A 16611-nucleotide genomic window follows, 5' to 3' on the forward strand; every position below is an offset into this window, starting at 1 on the left:
TAAAAGGAACGAGCATTTTGAAGGGGCTTGTTACATAGGATCTCTGGGCACTGACATCACAGGAAGTCTGTATGAGCACAGGCTTTCGGATCAGACATGCTACACTCTAAGTCCCAGCTCTACATCTTAAAGCTAAGTGACTATAGGCAAGTTACTTAATCAGTTTTCCTATCTCAAATATGGAAATAAGAATAGTGCCATATATTTGTGCATGTGAGATATATGTTTGTGTGTGTATGTGTGTGTGTGTGTGTGTATAGCCACACACACACACATACATATATATACTTTACCGTATCCAATAATTACTAATTTATTTAGCTTTTGAAACAAGTCTATACTAGAATTAGATCTTAAACTCCAATTTTCCTCTTTATATAGACCTATAATGGTTAATATCTTTGAGATTCTGAAGATTTTAATGGGATCATGCATACTTGGTGTGTGAGAGAATCCTACCATTAAGAATTTTTTTAATGTTTATTTTTATTTTTGAGACAGAGTGAGACAGAGCATGAGTTGGGGAGGGGCAGAGAGCGAGGGAGACACAGAATCCGAAATAGGCTCCAGGCTCTGAGCTGCCAGCACAGAGCCTGATGCGGGGTTCAAACCCACAGACCGTGAGATCATGACCTGAGCCGAAGCCGGACGCCCAACCGACTGAGCCACCCAGGCGCCCCAAGAATCCTACCGTTTTTAGAAGTGGGTCCATGGAAGTGTAGCGACCTGCCCAAGGTTGCACCACTTGAGACAAAGATGTGGATGGGATCTGCTGCTGTCCACTGGTCAACTTCTCTTCCAGACACAGTGAAGCCAGTTTTCCTTGCCTGAAAGGTGAAATGTGTTCTTTTTTTAAGTTTATTTATTTATTTTGAGAGACAGAAACAGCACAAGCAGGAGAGGGGCAGACAGGGTGACAGAGGATCCCAAGCAAGCTCTGCACTATCAGCACAGAGCCTGACACTCCCACAAACCATGAGATCATGACCTGAGCTGAAATCAAGAGTTGGACGCTTAATTGACAGAGCCACCCAGGTGCCCTGGACTTATGTTCTCGTTAACAACACTGCTCAACAGAAATAGAATATTAGCCATGTAAATAATTTTAAATTTTCTAGTATTCATGTTTGAAAAAGTAAGACACAGACAAATTTAATTTCAATAATATATTCCATTTAATCTAATATATCCAAAATATTATCATCTCAACATGGAATCAACATACAAATTTATTAATGACATATTATACATTATTTCTTCTGTACTATGTCTTCAAAATCCAGGGTGTGTCTTATTCTTATCAATTCAGAGGCTAGGTTTTCATCAATCATATTTGATCAGCATTTAGATTTCATGATATTTATGGGTGAAAAAAGATAGATTGCCATACCCAAGTGATGGCAAACATATTTAAAAGTTTTCCAGGGGCGCCTGGGCGGCTCAGCTGGTTAAGCATTGGACTTCAGTTCAGGTCGTGATCTCACTGCTCGTGGGTTCAAGCCCTGCATCAGGCTCCGTGCGGACACCTCAGGGCCCTGAGCCTGCTTGGGATTCTGTGTCGCCCTCTCTTCCTGCCCCTCCCTCGCGCATGCTCTGTCTTCCTCTCTCTCTCTCTCTCTCTCTCTCTCTCTCTCTCAAAAATAAATAAACATTAAAAAAAAAGTTTTCCATTACCTGAGTTAAACATCCATTTTTAAACTAAAATTTTCTAAAATTAAATAAAATTCACAGTTCATCAGTAGCATTAGCTATATAGCCATTTCAAATGTTCATAGCCCCTTGCCCCTAATCTGTTGGATGATGCAGATCTAGGCTCTTCTAGCCCTAAAATTCTCAATCTTGAGAAACTTCATTGCCATCTCCCACATAAAGATGATATAAAAATTCTGACAGAGGGGGTAGGTGGCTGGCTTGCTTGGAGAGATAACAGATGCACACTTGAGAGAACACCCAGAGATTCGAACGCACTTGCTTGGGTGAACTTGGGCAACAGCTTCACCTGTCTGACCCCCAGTTTGCTCGCACATGAAATAGGGATTATGACACTTCCTTCATAAAGTTATCGGAATAGTACCACATGAGGGTTAGCGTAACGCACTGACTCCAGGCCAGGGATAGCAAGTGCAGAATAAAACATAGTCTAAATCCTTCTTGAACAGGTAGCCCCGAATTTGACACACATACATCTTTCAAGAAGAGCTCATCTTTCTTAGCGGCAGCCCTGTATTTGCCCGATAGCCCTCTCATCGTGCCTCTGGGATCCTTGGAAAGATGCCACTGACATCCTGCAGTTAGAAGTGATTGCTGCCAGGTGATATAATGAGGTAGCAGGCTCTTTTTTCATGTCATCCTTTTTTGAACATGCTGTTCTGTTTCTTTTTCCTGGAACGCCCTTTCTGGTTTTCTCTTTTCTGCCTGGCAAATGCTTACTCTTTTTCAGAACCTGGTTCAAGTGTCTCTGAGGGACTCTTGCAAACAGAATTATTCGATGCTTTCAATCATTCTCTACCGTTCTATGTTGAAAGCAACAACAACTAAGAGGTTGGATGGTGTCAGCACTGGCTCCTTCTCAGGGAAGGTCATGGGTGGGCTGCTACAGAATCATTTACTTCAAAGAAAAATTCAATTTCTGAGCGGGGGGCAGTAGCTTAAAAATAATAATGATAATAAATGTTTGACACTTGACATGGATTATTTTGTCTACTCATAAGAACAACCCTATGAGAGAGATACTGTGGTTCCCCTTCAGAAATGACGACCTGGCCGAGTCAACCTGATTTTAGAGCCCGCTCTTAGCCACCTTGCAGCATAGCGTTGCCATTTTGGAGAATGTGGCAGATGTTCCTATTGCCTCCCCTAAATCCACTCTTCTTTTCCCATCAAAAGAGAACCCCGGATTTGTCTGAGGTGTCAGTGTGCCCTCAGATTCCCTTGCAGCTAAGGGTAGACATGTGCATATGGTTCCTAAGACAGAAACGTTTTTCTAGCCTGAAATTTGCACTTGTTGTGTGGAGGCATAGCAGCCGTCTTGTGGCCATGAAGTCAAGGACCATCCTCTAAGGATCACAGGAAGGGAAGCTAGAAGGAGCCAAGGTCTTTGAAACCCTGACCAGCTAGCTACACCACCCCCCAACTCCCTGGCAGGCTGGCTGTGTCCAGATTTCCCATTAGGTTATCAATATAAAATCTATTTGATGCAGCCACTGTAGTCAGATTTTAGCTACAAGCAGCCAAATGCAATCCTAGTTAATGGAGAAAATTTACAGCTGGCTGAGAAACTCAACAAACTACATTTGTTTGATTTGTTTTTAATTATTAAGTAAACTCTACCCCCAACGTGGGGCTTGAACTCACAACCCCAAGATTAAGAGTCACTTGCTCTACTGACTGAGCCAGCCAGCCACCCCTTAGCAAACTACATTTGATTCCTTCCTCTTCACAAACTGCTACTTGAACCTCTTCTAATTTGGCATTTGCTGCAGAACCTTATCTTTATCATTTCAACTGACTGGACAAGTTTCTTGTCCTCCTTCCACAAACTGGCTGTGTCATCCCCATGATATTTCCCAAGAAGGGATATTTTCTTGGCTGACTGGGATCATTCTTCCTGGACTATCTGCAGGTTTTCCCATAAATAGCACAGAGATTCATCTGGCAAAACTAAAAATTCCATGGTCACGGTGACAAGGATTCCTGCCTTTCCTTCAGGCCCAAAGCCAAAAAGCATGGAAACCAAGAGTGAAGTTTTCAAAGCAATCAAATAGGCAACTAAAAGTGAAGTTGTAGGACAGGGGTTGGTAAACTGCAACCTACAGGCCAAATTCGGCCCACAACCTGCTTTTTTAAATAAAGTTTTACTGAAACACAGACATGCCCATTGGTTTGCATGTCGTCTTTACATGTCTCCATGTTATAATGGCAGAACTGAGCAGTATCCACAGAGACTGTATGTCTTGTAAAGCCTAAAACATTTAGTATCTAGACCTCCACAGAAAGTTTGCTGACCCCTCTCAGACAGCAATTAGCTATGGAAGAAAGACATAACAGAGACTGACTGGTAGTAATAAGAAGAAACAACAAGAGTTCTAGCCCCCCTTTATCCTGCTAAGCACAGTGCCAGTTAGAGCCCTGCCCTAGTTCTGAACGGCCCATTTGAACTATTCTGTGTGTGAGGATCCTGGGGCTCCCAGGAGGTTCAATAACTTCCCTGAGGTTACACCCCTGATTGACAAAGCAAGAATTCCAACCTGATTCTGTCTGGATCTAAAGACTACAATTTTAATCATTAATCATTAATCATCACATGTATTTCATATTTCATAAGCATAACATCATATTTCTCCTCTCTGTTTAATTCAATCCCTAAATACTGAAATTAATGCAGAGGCATTTAAATTAAAAAAAAAAAAAGGCTACGTGGTAGAAGAAGAAAATCCACTTAACTCAGAAAGGTCCAGAATATGGAGATGAGGATATATGTCCTCTAAAAGGAGATAGGGGACCCCAAAATGGGCAGAATCAAGCACAGGTAAGAATGGAATCGCGGTGTTTCTCTAGTCAAACTGGGCTCCCATTCATGTCAGCCTACGTGGGTGGTCTGCCCAAATAGCTCTCCTTTCATCAGGGGGTACAACACCAGGAACCCGCAACTGAGACAGGAACTGCCATCCAAGGGTGGTGCTGAGCTAGTGGGAAGCCTGTCAGGCTCTAAGTCACAGGCCCTGGTCTCCACTCCTCCCCCTAGCTTTGTGCAAGTGATCAGGACTTCCCACTTGAAAAAAGAGAAGTGGATGACAGATGTTGAGACAGGATCTGTGCTGAGGCCTAGGGGTTCACAGCATATGTTTAGCCTGGGCAAGTTATACCATGGGAGAACACATATGGAAAGAGCTAGGTGTGTTTCAGGACTTAATGTGAGTCTAATGTGAGCCCAAGGTTGGAGGCAGCCACTGGAAAAGCTACTTTGGTCTTTGGTTACATTAACTGAAGCATGATATCCAGGATATGAGAGGTGATAGTTCCATTTAACCTACCTCAGGCAGAGTGAACCAGGTGCACTCTGTGGAAGACAGAGGTGGAGAATGGGGCACAGGGGTTCTAGAGACCAACAACTATACATCCACCTCAAAATTTGGAGAGCCTACCATATGCAAGGCACAGGGGTCTTTATTGGATATGCAGATTATTTGCCTCTTGAATGTTAAATCTACAGACATTAAATCAATGATCACACAAGCACCGAGTTAGGAAGCATGGGCTGTGCCATGAGGGGAAAGGATAAAGTGTTGAGGCGAGGTATAATAACAGGGCTCTTAAGTGAGATCGATTCTCTCAGAAGGCCTCCAAGAAAGTGACATTTAAACTGAGACCCAAGAGGTTAGTGGGAGACAGTGTCTCAACACACAGTGGAAGATCATTCCAGGATGAGGCGACAGTAAAGTAAAAGGTCCGGAAGTGGGAAAGAGCCATTTAAGGAACTGAGAGGCAAGTGTAATTGGAGCTTCCTAAATAAAAGGGATTGTTCAGTTTTCGGGTAGGAAGGGCACTTAGGTCAGTAAAGAGCCATCAAAGGGTTTTAAGCAGGGATGGGATAGGATACTTTTACATTTTCTGTTTGGGCTGCTGTTGGGATGAGCAGCGGCACCACGATCAGAAGAGGTGAGGCTGGTTATGAGGCTACTGCAATAGTCCACCCTAAAGGGGATGGATGGAGCCATTGAAGAACGGCAGGAAGACCAGAGAATTGAACCCTGGAGAAATGAGGCTGAGTGCAGGATGCAGTACTTGAGCTTATATATTCAACTAGCTCGCATGAGAAAGAGTCCTGCCAAAGAAAGAATAAGTCCCTCAATCTTGCCAAAGAAGGAGTAAGTAGCAGTGGCTAGAAGCTGATTGAGAAAGAGGTTGCCACGCAGCATAAAGAACTTCCAGGCAGGCCTCAGCCTGGATGCTGCTTTCCAAAGCATAGTATAGAACAGGGCTTCCAAAATCCTACTCTGTGGCCTTTTAGATCCAAGAAATAGTCTGTGAGAAATTAGTTCTGTAGTTGGTGAGAGGAGACATGACACATACACAGTACCCTCAGAGAGTCGCCTTGGACCTGATCATATTCATTAACAGTGCTGAGAAGTGCTGCTGTTAAGAAACTGAATTAGCAAAATTTAAACTACCATTTCCCAAAACTTATCTGGCCCTGACACTTTATTTTGAACCAGTGGTCCATGGAGCACACTTTGGGAAACACTGCTATAGAGAATTCACACATAACTTTGAGAGTGAATTCCGAAATTTCTTCTAAGTCTATAATCTGACATTCTTTCTTAGACTTGACGTCATTCATGCAGTTCCCTTTTATAAAGCAGATATTTCTGATGGGACAGGAGTTCCTGTGTAGATGATCATCATGCATGTAAAGAATGTTAGGATATAGATGTGGATTTACGTCTTAACTGCCCCACTTACTAACTGACGGATCTTGAGTCATCTCTTTGAACTCCATGAATGTCAGTTTCCTCATTTGTAAAATGACCAAATATTAGTACCAACCGCAAAAGCTGCAGGAAGGATTAAGCAAAATCCCACATGTAAAGGGTAGTGAGCACTTGATAAACAGAACCCTGGGATCTTCAGCAGGAATGGCCCTGGGTGTTACAATGACCCAACGAACAGGCCAGTGGTTCACAAAGTTCTAGTTGCATCAGCATCACCAGAAAGCCTTGCTTGCAACACAGATCGTCATGGAGTCTTACCCAAGAGTATCTGATTCAGTAAGTCTGATGAGGAGGTCTGAGAATTTGTATTTCTAACAAATTCCCAGATGATGTCAATGCCGCTGGTCCAGGAAACACGCTTAGGAAACAAACCAGCCAACTAAGTTGGTGTTCAAAGTATCCCCAATTTTTCTCCACTTGGCAGACAGGATGAGGCTTAATTTGCAGGTTGCTAATGAGACAATCCCAAAATTACCTTATTCTTATGCAAATTCCTTCTTGGGGCCAAAACTTGGCTCTGAAAGGAAGCCCCCTTCCCCACCCTGCAGATGGGTTAGAGTAGGGGTTAGGAAGACAGGAGACATAGGAAGTAGAAATACATTCCAGAGGGGAAAGGATCCTACAAGCCCACACCTCTTGAGGATCCTTTGGTATAGACGCTCTGATTCAAAGACCATTTCCCATTTATCCTCCATGCCTGGTTTTGCTCCTGGAGAAGCAATTAAACTTTAGTTTCATTTTCAACCATTTTTCACCCAGTTGGGAGCCTCTCTGGAGGATTTGTCTCCTCACTGGAAGCTCCTAAAAAGACAAGTCCATTTTTTTGGCTTGTCTCCACTGTTCTTGGGAGTTTATACATTGATTAAAGACCAAAACACACATTATTCTCATATTCAAAGTACTTTTGCAAGTTCTGACACTTTTCCTGGTACCATGTTGAAGACATAGGCCGAGTAGGAGATGATCTGAGGAGGAACAATATTTATGAACTATGATATTTTATAAACACCTGGCATTTATATAAACATGGGAACTGGGATTTTTAATAAGGCAACCTTTCCAAGTTTGGCATTCAAATAGAAAACATGCTTATTGTGTTCTTCCTGCATGTGAGGAATCTTGTTGAAAGTACCTGGCACCTAGACAGTATTTTTGTAAACAGTGATTTTAGTCTATGGTGAATCCTAAATTAGACACCGCTTACGTGCTATTGCAATATTTACTAATTCCCCCCAGTTTATTTTCATTTAAGGAGCGACAGGAGGGATTTCAACTTTATGATGTTAAGTTGCCTTGAAGGACTTTGCTAGGACAGTTGTAATGTTGAGCCCAGAAGAGTTAGGGACAAGGTGCAGTGCAAACTGCTGAGGGCTGGCCCCTGGCCCTGGCATACCCTTTCCTCACCCCCTATCCCGCCCTCCAGCCCCCACAGGGACCCTGGAGCTTCCAACAAAATGCTAGTATTTTCATTTCAAATACTGATTTTGGTTTTCTGGGAGGCCTCATGTAAAAGAGCTTCTACTCCTAAGTCTGTTGAGTAGAGGAGGTGGAACACTATCTTGTTTGAGGTCAAAAAGATCACCAAAGAAAACTGCTTTCAGAAAACGTGATTTTTCTATTGTTACAGGCAAAGATGCCCCTCACTCCTCAGAATCATGGAAAATTCAGGAAGACACCAGTATATGAAAGCTGTGTCACAGGACGCTGGTTTCTTCTATGCAAACCATCTTTATTTAAAATCAGAATATTAGTGTCCATTTACCAAGAACTTATTATATACCAGGAACTGGGCTCGTCACTTAACATTTTATTTAATCTTTACATTAGCCATAAAAGTGTTGTGTTATTATCTGCATTTTACTTACCAGGAAAATTTAAGACCAGAGAAGTTCCTGCCCAGGAACACTCACAACATAAGGAATAAGTGGGAAATCTAGATCTCATCCAAATCCTGCATTCTTTAAAAATATATATTTTTTTAATGTTTATTTATTTTTGAGAGACAGAGACAGAGAGAGACAGAGTGTGAGCAGGGGAGGGACAGAGAGGGAGGGAGACACAAAATCTGAAGCAGGCTCTGGGCTCTGAGCTGTCAGCACAGAGCCCTACATGGGGCTCGAACTCACAAACCACAAGATCATGACCTGAGCCAACTGAGCCAGCCAGGTGCTCCTCCTGCATTCGTGACCACCAGGAGTATTGCCACATAATGCCTGTGAGGTTGGTATCATTAGCACCTTTTTCCACGTATGAGGAAACTAGTTTCACGAGGGTCACCTGTCTTACCCAAAGTCACAGAGCTCCTAAGCAGCACAAGGAATCAAACCAATCTGCATTAATCTACTGCATCTTCTTTTGACCATTATGATATATTTCCACCCCAGCTACAAATATATATTTTGTAGAATTATAAGTTTCTATTTTTCTTGTTTTCATTCTGTGTCACCTTAATGAAATCCCCAATAATTTTAAAAAGTATTTTTCTTCAATATGTATAGGACATGAGGTGGAAAGGTACATATATTACCCTCCAGAGCCTGATCTCAAAGCCCACCGTCACCACCTACTAACTGAATATAAAAACCCGGGCAAGCTGTTTGGGGTCTCCAGCTTAGTTTCATCTAGGAAGTGAGTGGTGGTTGTGGTAGGGGTTGCTCAGAGACAATACCTTCCTAGTGGACCTCTAGAGACCATGAAATGGATGCTGTGCCCAGCATGCCGTGGAAGCTCAGAGAATGTTAATTTCTTCTCTTCGCATTTTCCACTTGGTTTCTCCTTCTTCCCTCACCATCTTCTTGTATGCTCCTAAATCATGGCTGGAGTTTTCATAAATGGCTTTGCCCCCATTCTTTAGGAACTGCTTCTTTTCTAAGTGCTGAAGTTCCCGGGAGATACACAATTCTGTAGTTAGGCACACTCATTAAGACTCATCCATGTGAGTCATGGATTTTCTCTCTAGGACCCATGCATGGTGAGTTCATTTCAACATCTTTTTAATCCCATGTCACTAACAACAGTAGAATCAATAAAACCCACGTGTGATGGGAAACCACAAATCTATTTACCTGTTTGAATCAGGCAAGCACCTACCCTGTTGGCTCTGTCATTAAACTTCTGGGAAAACACTCTGCACACCTGGAAATATGAACTGGAAATCTCATCATGAAAGATATTTCTGATAAATCCCAGGCTTCACCACATTGTGATTCTCAGGAAATTTTGACCTTGCTTTGCTTGGGTCTGGACTAGAGTCAAAAGCATCTCTTAAATGAAACATCATTTTCAGAAGGGCTAAAAATGTGGGGCCATTCGTTTTGATTGCCACTGGATCCTTTTCATTCTGCTCAGCCTCTTTATCCCCAGCATTAAAAAAAAATAATAAAAAAATCACCATTTAATTGACTTGAGGCCAAGTTGGTTGACTACAGGAAAAAAAAAGTGTATGAAATAAGAGGTTACAGTCATTGAGAGCTTTAAAAGAGTGTAGACAGTAAAAAAAGAAAAAAAATGGCCGGGAAATTGTACTTGCCTTTTTTTTTTTTTAAAAAAAGACAGGACTGAATACATTTTCCAGGCTCTTGAGTTTAATTAAAGTCAAAGGAACATCTCAAAGGCAAGTGAAAAAAACAGAGCAGGCAAGACATTGAGGTGACTAGGATAAGAAACTGTGTAGAATGTTATGGAAAGAAAAAAACTGAAAGCAAGAAAAGGAAAGGAAAGAAGATGGAAGGGGAGAGGAAGAGGGCAGCAAGGGCAGGGGGAGGGGAGGAGTGGGGGAGGGGAGGACAGGGAAGAAAGGGAAATGTGGATTTGCCAAACCCCATCAGATGACATGAACTCATTTTCTATCGGCAATATTCACGGCTCTCCTTTAGGCGCAGGTACTCTCCTCAATCTCCAGCTGGGTCACAGAAGCCGGATGTTACATGTCTCCCCTAAGAACACGCACTGGCAAATGACAGAGCAAGACCAAACCATTTCAGATTCCAATCTATCTAATCTTTCTAATCTATCTAATCTTTCTAATCTTTCTAATCTATCTAATCTATCCATCACCTTGGGTTACCATCTATGCATTTCAATTTTTAGTGGTGGTGAAAGAGGTTAAAAATAACTTTATTGCTAATTCTTCCTAGAAGGGCAAGGCATGTTCACTGTAGAGAAATCAAGTAATACAGACTTCGGTGCCAATGTGATAACAATAGAGCTCACACGGATTGTGCTCTAACATCGTGCCGGGTCTGGGCCACAGGTCTTGGAGGGGTTATCTTGGTTCATCTTTACAGCTCCATGGAGTAGATACAGTCACTCGGGACCTCCTTTTACACATGAGGACATAGAGGGAGGCTGACCAAGCTAAGTAACATGCATGAGGTGGCTCCACTTGAGAAAGGGTAGCTAAGATAAGAAGCCACAGGTGTGACCAAGTCATTGCCCCGTCCCAAGCAGTCCTACCTGAATGTCATCAGGAGAACTCAGAGAATTTTTGACAGCTATTTTTGTAAATAGATATTGACTGGCTAAGTATTTTCATGCACACTTTGTTTTCTCTTTTTATTTGCTCTCGTCCTCATTGATACTATCTATGAAACTATGGTTTTAATGTGCTCGTTTCAGATTTTCTAATACACGTGAAAGAAAACACATCAAAGTAAGTGCAAAGTGGTAAAATAAAATAAAAAGATTAATTAGTTGACCACCTACAATAAATTTTTTAACGTTTTGCTGGTGGTAAAAATATCGTCCTCCATCAAGCTCAGAGACAACCACTGAACGAAGTAGAAAAAGGTTGGATCATACCCAACACTTCTGGGTGGGGAAGAAAGAGGCAGGACTAGAATGCAGAGCTCAGGGCTCTCACTGCAGACTTTTCCCTGTGTGCCATTAGCCTCTCTCCCGTGTCATGTGTGTTCCCTAGAGTCTCGAGGTTACAGCTGGGAGCTTCAGAAAACTTCAACATACAGCTGATCCTGTATTTATGATATTTTGTTCATCATGGATGTTTTGAATTAATAGTGATTTTCTCTTTTAAAAAATATTGCATTAGAACATTATGATGACTGAGTTTCTTAACATGTTATCATATATAGGGGCGCCTGGGTGCCTTAGTCGGTTAAACATCTGACTCTTAGTTTTGGCTCCGGTCATGATCTCATGGTTCGTGAACTCGAGTCCCGTGATGGGCTCTGCACTGATGGTACAGAACCTGCCCGGGATTCATTCATTCATTCTCTCTCTCTCTCTCTCTCTCTCTCTCTCTCTCTCTCTCTCATATTTTCTCTCTCTCCCCTCCTGCACAAAATTAATAAATTTAAAAAATAAAAAATAAAATGTTATATATAATGTTAATATATTTGTCTTTATACCAACATATTAAAAATATAATTTTTATTATTTTTTAATGGAGAAAGGAGACCACGAATATCCTAACTTGGCCCCTATTAACTGATTACTTCCTACCTCAATCCAACACACCCCACTTTTCCCTCAGGACCCTGAGGCCTCATGAGAGACCAAAACTATACAAAACAGTGGGCCTAACAGCAGTTCAGAGCCCCTTGTCCCTTCAACTGTGACACATGAATGCCCTTTAAAAAGCTTTACCTTGTTGGATAACATTTCTGAGAAATTCCATAACACACACACACACACACACACACACACACACACACACACACACATATTTTTTGCTTTACTTACAAATGCTTACAGCCCCTCTTGCAAAACTCCTCAGGTTCTCTCTGGGGCACTTTCACCTCCAAACTTTTATCCCTGATAAATTAACCATTATAATCAAACTATCTAGCCTAAGCATTTTGAGTTGCTGTTTTATTTTTAAAAAGAGGTGGGGGAGGCATCCAACAAACCAGATGTGGCCGTCTCCAGTTTCAGTTCTTAATGTACAATAAGTTGCAGGTTTCTTATAGTTCCTCGGGGGTAAATCACAAACAAGAATTAGCACATCACCAGCCCAACTTCCTCTTCCCAGCATGTCTGTTTCAAGTTAAAGTGAACAACGACTCAAATATCAAAGGCATATTGCCCCTAAATTAGCCAATCAGCTCCAAATACAGCTGGAAACAAGAGCAGGGGATAATGTTTTTCAATCAGTGGACAACCCTTTGAAAGTTTAATTATAAATGGTAACCGTTTATTTCAAGCTAAATGGATTTTGCCACTTCTATGTGGGCAATACACACTGCACGTCACCCCAGCCTAATCTCTGTCTCATACTGCCTGCCACAGGGGAAGTAAAAATGATGTAGGTCCCCATTCTCTAACATCATTTGTGTTATTGTATCATTTTTTTAAGGGAATGGCAAATACTTGCTATATAATTGTTTGAAGAAATCAACTTTCTGAGCGGCTTTCTTACAAAGAAATTGGTCTAGGTTGACCTGACAAGGCAGATTAGAATCAGCATCCCTGGAAGTGGCAATCCCGTTACTCATCAGTGAGGACGGTTTTCCAGGTCAGGGGAAGGAAGAAGGAAGGGGTGGTCTGCTTGAGACTGGTCTGAAGAATCAGGTCTGGGAAGAAACAAGTTTGTTATCTGTTCTTGTCAAGGGCTGATGACCTCAATCCCAGGGGTTCACGCTCTGGAGATAATTGCAATGAATCATTTCTAGGCAAGCCTCCAGAAGCTTCTGCTTGGGCACAATGCAATCTTCCTCACTCACTCTCCTCCCCCCCCCCCCCCCCCCCCCCCCGTTACACATCACTTCTCCTCAGGTGGGAAGATACAGTGGAAAGGTGAGGATTTGTCTGTCCAGAACATCACCACGTTTAGGAAACTCCTCCTCCCCCACTCCATAGACACACTTCTCCCCTCATCCCACAGGACAAAGAATGATGACTGGCCAGCCTGAGTCAAGAGCCACCACTCAAGTGAGCTTTAAAGTGGGATTCAAGGTGTTGCGTGCCCATCAATCTGCAGGATTCCCACGTTCTTTGGAATCAAGCCCGGAATTGGACATCTGGTGGAGAGCTAGTGAGGAAATGCATCCCAACCCTTGAAGACAGATAGACCTATCACTTATCCAGCTGAGTGACCTAATGCCAACTACTTGATACTCTGAACCTCGATAATCCTATAAGTAAAATGGGAACGATATCTGCCCTGCAAAGCTTTTGTAGGGATTATAGTGACTGGAAATAGTGTAGCTACTAAAAAAAATCATAAATGTAGATGTAGTCACATACCAAATTTTCATGCTTCATCAGCCAGTGATGATAAAATGGGGTCATGTTTGTATTTAACTCCCAAATGACCATGATTCTGACTCCAAGTGGTAGGACCTCTGGGGCCAGGTTTGCCCTTCCAAAATGCTCTGCAGTTTCTTCTAAGTCTCCCCAGTTGCTGTCGCCCATACATAAACAAAGTGGTCTGAGACGGTCTCCAGGAGGGATCCTCTGTCAGGTAGCGTCCACCGTGTTTTCCTCTACTTTATTGTCAGTGTCACCTGTGCCCTTGCTATTAGGCCATCAGGGTCCAGGCCAGAGATGCTATTCCTGATGCTCCCTCTGTCCTCACTCTCAGTGGTGCTGGATTCTGGAGGCAGTGAGGAAAAAAACTCTCTGCAACTACCTGCCCCTCTGATTCATTCCTTATTTCCTAAGACAATTCCTAAGACAAACTCCAAAGAATCAGGGACATTCAGAAGTAATCCCATCTTCATTAAGCCACACCCTCCAGAAAACCCAATTTGTTTAACTGTGAACAAATAGCTCCAACTACAGAGATGTAAAACTGCTTGGAACTTCTCTCCACTCCCACCAACTCTCCTCCCCCCTCCCCCTGACTGTGTGCGCGCACTTCTCAGTAGCTTCAGAGACCTGAGGGCTCAGCCTCAACGGGTCCCACATGGAATCTGAGCCAACCCTACATTAATCAAAACAAACCCCCCAGTGTAGACCTTGCCCACAGCCAGTGACCACATGCTAGGAGGACAGGGGACAGATAACATATGGGTTTGTAGAGGTCAAGGGGTCTCCAAGAAAGGATGTGAATATGATTTGTTGGAGAGACTATAAATCAACTTCTCTTCTCCCTCTCTTACATGTGCCATGTGATGTATAGGGTTTTCTAACAATAAAGACAAATTATGATGATAACAAGGTCAAGGTACAACATTTATTACAAGTTATATCTGGGTTTGGCTTCATATTGGTTCAATAAATAATTTGTGTGTATTGAATCATCATCAATAGATATTACATATGAGTATGATATATACACAAAAACAGATTACATATATGTATTAGTATGTTATATATATATATTATATATATATATATATTAAAAAAGGGATATATAAATTAAATATCAGACGTTAGACAAATCTAAATAAGCCACTCTTGATGGTGTGGAGTCAAAGGTAGGTACTGTAGGAAACCTATTTAATTTTTACAAACCAAAAGCTGGCTATAAATATTAACATATGAATGTATCAGAATTCTTGTATTCATCTTTCTGGTCCTTCAAAGCTAAGTTTTACTTTGCAAGGACCCAAAATGCCATTCTGTGGTTGAGAAAATCTGCCCACCAGATCTCACAGCCAATTGTTTTCATGCCAGAGGTGCTGTGTGATCACGTATGTAAAGGCAGGAAACTCAGGGATGCTATAAATGGCCAGTTGCCTAGGAGCAAGATTTCAATAAAAACCCTGCATGAAATGAGTCTCACACTTGTAACAAAATGAGTTTGAAACAGTCAAAAAGTGGTAGGAGGTCCACGGCTTTATGGCATGACTAACTTGAGGACGCAGGCAGGCTAGGAATGCAAGGAAGATAGAGCTGGTTTTATGCAGCCCGGTTCTTTCAGTCTTAGATGGCTGTTCTGTATAAATGTTCTTGAAAGTTCTCAACTCTAATGGTAAACGTCAGACAGCACTATTTCACCAAACCACAGTTTTTTAATGGATCATTACTGTTTTTGCATTTTGTCTTTACTAGTCTTTCCTTTCCTTGGCTGGTCAAACTAGATTTCCACTCTATTTCTTGTATTTCATCACTGTTAAGGATGCTATGATGGCTTCACCATTTCCCATTAATGAAACTGGATTGTGTCTGTTTCTTTTAATTCCTTTAATTTAAATGGGTAAGACTGAGTCATTACGGACAGGTGGTCTCACCCAGAATGCCCGCCAGTGCTAAATGACTAAGGGAATAAGGCTCTGAGGATGAGGTCAGGAAGTCTGACCCAGCGGGGCAGGGTGAAGGTGCCTGGGTTACTCTCCTGAAAGCGCTGGGGCTGGGGGGGGGGGGGGGGCGGGGAGGGGAGGGGCGCGGAAAGTACAGCAAGCCCAGCAAACCAGATGTCTTAACTAACCAATTCAGTTCAGGTAAATTAATTTAGTAAAACTAATTTAGTGAAACAAAGTAAAGCAAAATTTAGTTACATTTTATCTGATGAGAAATGGCTGTTGTTGCATTTGTTATTTTCTTAACATTTTATTTTGGAATAATTATAGATCCACATGAAATAATGCAAAGAGATCCCTTGTGCCCTTTACCCAGTCTCTCCAGTGGCGACATCTTGCAAAACGATATCACAACCAGGGTATTGACAATGATACAGTCATTTTCTAGGATAAAAGCACAGAAATGCAATGCTGGGTCAGTGGAAGTTGAATGTTTAGGTGTGTATTCATTTAAGAAACTGCCAAATTACTTTCCAGAATGGCTGTACCATTGTACATTCCCACTAGCAATGTACAGATGATCCAATTTATCTACATCCATAGCAGTATCTGGTGGTGTTACTATTTTTTCATTTTACTGGTAGGTGTGTGGTATTATTTCATTGATGGCTAACGATGTTGAATATCTTTTCTTGTGTTTATATGCCATGTGTATAACCTGTTCAATGAGATGTCTTTGCATATCTTTTGCTCATTTTGTAATTTTTGTTTTTGTTTTGTGTTTGACTTGTCTGCTTTTCATTATATTTTTTCTATTTTTTCATATGACTTCCTATAGGTTACTTTAAGCTTTTTTTTTTTTTTTTTTTTTTTTTTTTTTTTTTTTTTTAGAATCCCATTTTGGTTTATCTATAGTATTTTGAGTGTATTTTAAATAGAGCTTTTTAGTGGTGTCTTGAGGTTTTACATTAAATATA

At 41.7% G+C, this 16611-nt stretch overlaps 1 long non-coding RNA gene across 3 annotated transcripts in view; it reads right to left on the reverse strand.

Moving 5' to 3' along the window:
• Nucleotides 1–611: 611 nt before the first annotated feature.
• Nucleotides 612–16611, reverse strand: part of LOC123383645 — a 208984-nt gene continuing 192984 nt past the window's right edge. For all 3 annotated transcript variants that reach the window (XR_006593577.1, XR_006593572.1, XR_006593575.1), the window contains one exon: nucleotides 612–827. This is a non-coding gene — a long non-coding RNA (uncharacterized LOC123383645). The remainder of the gene's footprint in view (nucleotides 828–16611) is intronic.

The sequence above is a fragment of the Felis catus genome, chromosome A2, assembly GCF_018350175.1.
Source record: "Felis catus isolate Fca126 chromosome A2, F.catus_Fca126_mat1.0, whole genome shotgun sequence".
Lineage (NCBI taxonomy): Eukaryota > Metazoa > Chordata > Mammalia > Carnivora > Felidae > Felis > Felis catus.